The 9,149-nt window shown below is 33.7% G+C and overlaps 2 pseudogenes; both read right to left on the bottom strand.

The window, feature by feature from the left end:
- Positions 1-4,988, bottom strand: LOC116115942 (annotated as a pseudogene).
- A 2,639-nt stretch (positions 4,989-7,627) lies between these two features.
- On the bottom strand, positions 7,628-9,149 carry LOC116115941 (annotated as a pseudogene).

Genomic DNA, 9,149 nt, shown 5'->3' with positions numbered 1-9,149 from the left:
TTATAATGCAAACAACTTCATGTATTTTTCACTACACAAACAGCTATTAGGCTGAACGAAACCGGAAGCAGATCCATCAGCAGGCTGCATGAAGCTTCAGCTGGTTTATTCTGATAAGTGAGCTTTACATCGTCCAAGGTATCCCAGAACATGGATTTCCGAACTGCAATCAAACTTCACCGCAACTTCGGTCGCAGATGTTCCATGAATATCTTGGAATGTCACCTCCCTTATTTTAACCCCCCGAAGCCTGTTACTATCAATTAACGAAGACATTGAAAATTGTTTGTGAAGGTTAATTTTTCGTTACGTCTCTTAAATTATAGGAACAGTTATATGAAATGAGTTATCCATGCTAAACTTTGTGGTGATGTACCTGTCCAGGCAGTTTTTCCTCGTCAGGGCAGTAATTTTGATCGATAACGATAGGATTCTGGACATTGTTCATGATGGCATGTTGAAAAAGAATGTTTCTAGCAAAACCACTGCTAGGTCTCCCCCAGATTTTATCCTCACTCCATTTTCAGTACCTGTAAATGTTACAGTTTTTACGGTCACATTTTGCACTCCAGCCTCTTCTGTTCCTTGCCAAGACTACCAACGCTGCAACAAAACGTAACATCACAAACCTCAGAACTAAAATACTACAATTAATTAGAAATAACCAATCTGATTGTCTTGTTTTTCAAATTTTTACCTGATCCCATGGCCAGGACCACAAGCAACATTCTCAATCCAAATTGGTAGTACCAGGGCCATTGAAACACAATCATCACCAGTCCCCAACCGGAGTTCAAGATTGTAACACCGCTCGATGATTGCACATGAATTCCATCGGTGTTAGGGCTGTTGCCTGAGGCTGAAACCTTAACCCCTTGGGCTTTCACATTGTTGCATCCATTGATAACAATATAAACATCTGGCTATTCAACGATGTCAATCCATATCACAAATTGTTCGAGTTGCCTGAACTCCAGCGTCTGCACATTAAACCCAGAATGGAAGCTTGTTAAGATAATGAATTTACCCAAAATGGAAGATCACTTTAGTATAAACATCAATCTTTAAACTTACCGTGGCACCACTCGGGCAACTTTTCCCTGTCTTCTTACAAGTCCACAAGCCAGTACCTTGGCCATCAAGAGTGCCCCCATTAATGAAACGGCCATTAACATGTTCGAAAAGAATCCAGTTGTCAGCATTTCCATAACGTTATAATCTGATGGAGACACAAGAGTGCCATCATACGTAGGGTAATGTCATTGTTCTTGCATTCGCCTTTAAACTCAACTTTGCCCAGCAAGAACCTCCCCTTGTGGCACGTAAATGGTGGCGGCCTCAGTCGAGCCACAGGATTTAGTCCATGCAGCTAAAAAGCTTGTGTTGAGTCAGTTTTGCCATCGGCTTTGGCTCCTAAACTGACCACATCGTAGGTCACAGGACTTGCTAAAGATGAGTAACGAATAGGATTGAAATAAGTAAAGAATGAGGGAACTCATAGGTTTTGCCATTAATTTTTCTTGATGATGATAAGGAGACTGAAGAAAAGAATAGAGAAATTGAGGAGAGTTTGAAGGTTAGTGATGGAGTTGAAATGGCGTATTGCATGGAGTATTTATAGGCTTAAAGCAGGTCGCCACAACAGGAAATTCGAAAAGGTAGCGTGTTGTCGATTTCCAACATTAAACCACATAGCATGTTGTCGAATAGTCTGTCTATCGTTGCTTGTCAAATAAAATTTCATTAACACGAGCCATTTAATCATTCATTGGATATTAGATTATTTGCTCTTTTTATGCACAAGCTATGTTTTTTTTTTTTTTTTTTTATGTACAAACATGTGAGTTATATATATATTATTGAGATTTACTAATATTTTAAAATTTTTATCTTTTTTTTAGGATACTCTTGTTATTGGTAATCTCTTATTATGTTAATATATTGTGAATATATAATTAACATAGTTAAGATTCAATGAATTTAATTCCTCTTATATAATGTCTGTAACTCTTTAGTATTAATCAATGATTGAAACATCAAATTCTTCACCAACATAATATAGAGTCAATGTCTCAGTTTAAATCCTCCCATACAATTGGATAAAGAAAAAAAAAAAAATTCAAGTTTGATGTGAGGAGGCATATTGGTCTAATATAGGTTGAGCCCTACCTACGAACTTAAACTTTTAAGTGAGTACGACTTAGCATGTATTATTGTTATTTTCATATTTTACTGAAAATGAAAAGGTTCTGTATGTATATCTTTTACTTTTTTGATATACTTTTCAACCATTGCATGTGCATTGTTCTGTTTTCTTATACTGTTTCATATTTTAACATGCAAATTTGAAACGTGATTTTACTTTTTGAATAATCTTTAATTTTAACACGTATTGTTCTTACTAAACGTGGGATTTCTACAAAGGAAAACAATTAGAGGCCTGGAAAAGTTTGTGTTATTGAGTTCAAAAAAGACAAATAACACAAAGGACAAGTGCACGTAGATGGTTGCTTGAAATGAAATATTTTCATAATATAATAAATTCAGAAAGCTGAAAAAAGTGCTTGAACTTTCTTGTTTTCCGGATAATGTTAAGTTATATGGCGTATATTTGCTTTAGGCACAAGCTCAATACCTCCACGATTCAAGTAGTTAATACAGTTAAGAGAAGGTTGGAATTTTCATTAGGATCTTATCTTCATCTGATTTTCTCTGAGCTTCGAAGGATCTAATTAATGACACTTATGCATTTTTTTTTATTTATGGTTTAGATTTATTTCCAACTATCTTTCATTTCTGTAACTACCAAATAAAATATTTTTATAAAAGCTCATATTTAATTCATACGAAGAAGAATCCTGATCCTCATAACTATATTTCTTTTATTGGTTCGTTCAATAAATTGAAACGTAAGCTTGTCAATATTTAATTTTAAAAGGTTAGGGCTGTGGACAACAGAAGAATTTTTTTTCTTGGTAGATGACAATTTAACACTAAAGGATGAGCTTGATGGGTTGAATTGAGTTCAGTAAGAGACAAAAAATAATGAATAAAAAACCTACTCTCCTAAAGAAGCTCCATTCTTTCTTTTGAAATTTATTCCAATAGGTTTGAAGAAGACAAATATAAATTGTAGAATATTATCCAGATTTGAATATTATATTTGGAAAGTTTAAACGTGTACCACTCTGGTTCTATCAAAAACTCCTTTGCTAGATATATGATTTTTTATTTATTTTTTTATTTTTTGAAGTGCTAGTTGAATTTCAAGATACTTGAAGTACTATTTCTTCTTAAAATAATTTTTATTTTATTTTAATAATATTACAGTTAAAAAGTTTTTATATAAAGTCTTTGTATCTGTATCTGATATACGACATTAGTCGTGTTTGGTTGGGCTTATCTACCGGCCAAAATAGCTTATTTAAAGCTAGCTATAACAATTTTAATATTTTTTAGATTGTTTGATTGTATTTCAAAAGTGTTTATAGATTCTAAATAAGTTATTTTACTCCTTTTGAGCTTATCTAAAATGTTGAAAACTCAAAAATAACCTTATTCTAAAGTATAAGTTTGACTTGATTATTCTTGTATATTAAGCCCTTTTTGATAAATTAATATTAGAAAGTTCTTTTACTATTCTAAAAATTTATCTGTAAAAGTTTTACTCTTACAACCTCTACTCTAACAATCATGTTAAAACACATTCGCAATTTTGAAAATATTAACCAAACAAAATGAAGTCTTAAAACGGTGTGGGTTTGGCAGGTTTCATGGATTTTGTTTTGTCTATATTCGTGAGTCTTGATTTGCAGGCAGACAAGCTGCGACCTTTCTCTCTAGGACATGGCTTGATGGAGATAATTTTTATAATTACAACGATGTGGGCTACTGCATCTAAGCTAGTATAAATATTTTTGACAAGTATTTTATAATTTTTCTGTCTTGGGTGAGGGTATTATCAATAAAGATACACTACAAACCATTCTTACAAACTTTCTTTACAAATATGATGTGCAGTTTAATTAATCAACGGAATCCCTTATTGGACACGCAAACCTATTAAATTGATCAATTTGAACTGTCACATTTACGTGGATATTATAATTTATAATACAAATTTTATAACATAAATCCTATCTACTTATCCAATGTAATCAATGACAAACAGAGAAGTTTAAAGTGATTATTTCGTGCAACTCAATAACTTTAACTACTCCGTGGCATTGATTCATCAATCTAAAACTCTATATTATGAAAATGTATGTTTAATAGCTTCATCCAATAGCGTTACACATACCAATTATGTATACAAATTCTTCAATTTATTCAAACTGATGTAACATTAGTATTATTTTTTCTTTTTACACATAAAAAAGTGAAAAAGACATTGACATGTAGCATTCTTCTTTTTCACGTTATTACTACTATTATTGAGTATTTTATTCATTCTGTATCACCTCTATTTAAATATAGAAATTTGTAAAATCTAGTATAATTTGTAAGTCCATGAATAAGGAACGACAGTTTTATTGCATGGAACATGGACTGGAGCAAAAGTGGGGTACGTATCGGCGGCGGTCCTTCATAATTTAATTAAAGATTTTTTGATCGAAAATGACATATTATACATCAACCTATCGTCAAAATATAATTTTCTTTCCCCTAACACACTTTTCTGTCTCTCTAGATATTGCAGTATTCCGGATCAGATTTCGGCTACCCTTATTTATTTTAACTACAATGATTGCTTGCTCGATTTTCCAAGGTGAGATTTGATGAAATATTGCAGCTCCCGGATTGTTGCTAGGCTCAATTTTCTATACATAAAATATTATTATTTCATTCTCTTGTAGAAAAACAAACATAGATATACATATACTTGTTTAGACATATAAATGTTCGCTTGGGTCAATGTCTCAACGTGGTTGGATTGTGAATTAATTGCTACGGTCGTAAATACAGGTTGCCTTGTTTTGGGGCGCCATGTTTCAGGCAATTTTTGTTATTTGGAAATGTAGCTCGATTTATGACCATCACTTTCATTAAATCAGCCATGGAGTTTGGTTCAATACGTACATATACAATAGTCAATAGTAATAATGTATGAGGGCATTCATATCATAAAAAACAATATAACAAATATACATTCTATCCTGCGGATAAAAACACAGACTCATTACTGTAGTTTATACAATATAACCTTTACTGTAACAGCGCAAAGCCAGGGGTCCTTGGCTCCCTCGAGCTCTAACCCTGGTCAATTTTTTGAGTAAACAAAATATTTTTTTTTTATATAAAAATTATAATTTATTATATATTTTAGTTATATTAAATATCTCAAGTCAAAATAATTTATAATTTGTACAATTGTTTTTTTGTAAAAATTAACATCCATTAGCTTTTCTCTTATTTTTTCACTATTTTTCTTCCATTTGAAAAAACTTTCTAGTTTTGTCGTGGGCTACAATAAATTTTTCGTCAGTTATGGGTAGAGGTGAGCAAGGGTAGCAGGTAGAACCAGAACCAGAACCAACCTAGACTCGACACTCTGCAGGTAGGTTTTGGTTGCCTTTTATTAGAACTGACATTGTGCGGTTCTAGTTTCGGTTCCTACAGGTTTCTGAACGGAAATTGGAATCGGAACACGGTACCCTACTTGAAACCTGTTTGTGTTTTGGTTTTGAATGAGAAATTTTATATGAATTGTGATAAATTGATTGAATTCAAGTGTTGCCTAGAGATATGAGATTTATGATCACATTGGATACAAATGAATGAGTATCAAAAGTTGAAAACTACTAAATATAGGTTTTCTTAATTTGTTAGGGGTGTATTTGTAAACTTTTAAGATATTTTTGTCATTTTTTAAACTAACAGGGTAATTTTTTTTAGCGTACCCGGGTAAGGAACCGGAATTTGTATTTCAGGTTAGGTTCCGATTCTTATCCTTTTTTTGGGAACCTGCATTGTGCGGTTCTAATTCTGGTTTCAATTTCCCGAAAAATGAAGGGTACCCAAAACCGCTCGCCCCAAATCATGGGCGCCCCAAGTTATAATGAGTGGGGGTTGGTGACCCACTGAAAGTTTATTTTCATTTATTTATTATTTTTAACTTTAATCACTCGATATTTGTATTAATGTTTTTAGATTTGATCCCATTATTTACTTTTTTGTTGTTTTATATCACATTATTTTCAATTTGCCCCTCCTATAATAAATTCATAGGGTTTGTCTCTGTCGTTAGTTAATCTAACATAAAAAACTAAAATTCAGATAAAATCTTCTGTATTCAAAATCGTGAAAACTTGAAAAATGCAGGCAATCCTCTGAACTATGACTTCGCTAGTTATAAATTGCTAATATTTTATATATTGAAAAGAAATATTTTATAAAATTACTTTATCGCCCATATCAGTTTTTTGAATAATTATCATAAAATTATTTCAATTTAGGTGAAAACTAAGATAAAGAGAGAATTATATTGATTTGTAATGAAAAACTTCTCTAAACTCGATCTTGAAATCTATACAAGAACTAATAACCTGGGTCATTGCTTTGCTTGGGATTACGCACGCCGAAGGACTTTAAAATTAATCTATGTCAATTGCTTGTTTGGAAAATGCAAATAATTTTATCACACTTTAATTAATTAATACAGTTAACCGTTTCCTGTTAGAGAGATCCTTCATTACTGCAAGAGCTACAACATGTGAGATATAAATATTATCTTTGCATTAACATTCACATTAATGGGGATACATTTATCAAATCTCATTAATACTAACATCATGGCTATTAATTTAACACTAGCTTGAGAAGCATCTCTCCAGAAATAGCTTCTAATTAATTAACTTGTCACTGCTTACAATAAAACTTATTACTTTTGACTAATTAAGTTAAAGCATCCAATCTTTATTATTTTTCTTTGCCAATTATTCGGGATTCTATTAACATTGACCATGGCCATTTTTATTTTTTAATTGAATCTCCTTTTAATTAATGGAATAACTAATCGTTGTAATAAGCATTGAGCCACTGTATATAAGTTAATATTAAAGATAATTTAAAATTTTTAATTTTTTTTTTTGGGTAACCGAGGTATCCAGACTACTTGCGTATACCTCCATTAATCTTCTAAGTTTATTGAACACCATACAAGCTTAAAGGACAGTAGGCTACAATATTATTATAGTAAATAACCCCAATATTATTATAGTAAGTAACGTCAATGTTTGAACCTAAATATTTAAGGAATGGAGCAAACATCTTAACTCCGAGGCTAACTCTAAGGTTATTTCAATCAAATTTTATTTTATAATGTATTGCAAAATTTGACGTCTAATATTAACCCACGACGAATGTAATTCTGAATTTAAAAGAAGACTGACATTCGCACCTCAAATTGTTCCATATATCCATTCAAGAGCCATAATTTTAAATAAATCATGATATTACACAATTGTAACAAACGCCACCCAATAAAAGGGTTTTACAAATGCTAATTGCGAGGCCAGGCTCCAATTAAGCCCAAGGGCGGGCAAAAGCCACAGGCTCAAGCAATGACCTAGACTAATAATCTAGTTTTACAAGCACATAATCAATCCAATTATGTAGCTTTTGACCGCTACAAGCAACTGGTGGGTTGAACTAAACCAGAAGCTGTTCCATCAGCATTGCTACACGATGCTGATGCGGTTGATTCTTGTATGTAAGCTTCACGTTCTCCATTCTTATCCTGGAGCATGGATACTTTGAACTGCAATCAAACTTCACGGCTACTGCTGTTGCCGATGTTCCATGAACGTCTTGTATGTCACATCGCTTATTTTAACACCTGAACCTGTCACGCACAGACAAAAAATTGAAGTTGATTTTATTGTAAAATACTGTTACACTTCGAGATAAAAACCAGTTGGTCTAATACTGAAATATTATAGATTCATTGATTTTTCATAAAAACCCTTTTGACATGGTACCTTGCCAGGGCAATTTATGTTGTCAGGGCAGTAATTTTGATCGACAATTATGGGTTTTGGACATTTGTCCACTCACTGCATGTTGAAAGAGAATGTTCCTGGCAAATCACTGCTTTGTCTCCCCCAAGATTTGATTTCTGAGTCCATTTTGAGTACCAGTAAATGTTGCTGTTTAACTGTTACGTTTTGTACTCCAGGCTCTTTCAAATCCTTCCCCAAACTCCCAATGCTGCACCACAGACCACCAAAATATTATCTATATCTGTTCGTATTTTAGTCCTAGGTTTTAACTTTAAACATCACAAAATTGGATACGTTTCTTACCTAATTCCATGTCCAGGCCGCATTGAACATTTTCGATCCACAAGTTGTGGTTCCGGGCCAACTGAGACACAGTCATCGCCTGTCGCGATCCTGGTATTGTAATCGAGACCCGGTCGATAACTGGATATGAATACCGTCAGTGTTGGGCTTTTCCGGAGGCTGAGATCCTCACGCCTTGCATTTTCACGTTGTTGCAACCGTTGAAAACAATGTGATAAAGTTGGCTTTTAGCGATGTTAATCCATTGATCACAATGTTGTTGGAATTCGAAAAGCTTATTGACTGCCCAAATCATAGAATAAAAACTCCCATTAGCACGACTTTCCATGAAAAGAGAACAATAATTAACCTTAAAGAAATGGTTTATACATAACGTAAAGGACATGTGGTCATTTCAGTTCACTTACCGTGGCACCACCAGGCAACTTTTCCCAGAGTTTTTGCAAGCCCACGCCAGTCCCTTGCCCATCAAGAATGCCACCATTAATGGTTTATCCGTTGACATGCTGAAAGAAGGCCAATTCCCAGATTTCCAATGACATTATAATCAGACGGAGCAACAAGCGTCCCATCGATTCTTATCGTAATTACTGCTCTTGCATTTCCTGAAAACACCGCACTGCGCAGCAAGAACCGTCCTTCGGCACATAAACGGTTGCAGCCGCGGCCGATCACAGGCTTAGCCCAGCAGCAAGAACGCCTTGGTTGAGTCACTTTTGCCATCGGCTTTCGCCCCGAATGAGACGACATTGAAACACTAGAACTTGCTGAACATGAAGGGAAGAGAATACAGATTAAGTGAAACAAGAAGAAGAAGGAGAAGATTGTACTTGTTTTGTTTGCCAT

This window comes from Pistacia vera, unplaced genomic scaffold (assembly GCF_008641045.1).
Source record: "Pistacia vera cultivar Batoury unplaced genomic scaffold, PisVer_v2 Contig757, whole genome shotgun sequence".
Lineage (NCBI taxonomy): Eukaryota > Viridiplantae > Streptophyta > Magnoliopsida > Sapindales > Anacardiaceae > Pistacia > Pistacia vera.
This window is presented reverse-complemented; position numbering and strand designations above follow the sequence as displayed.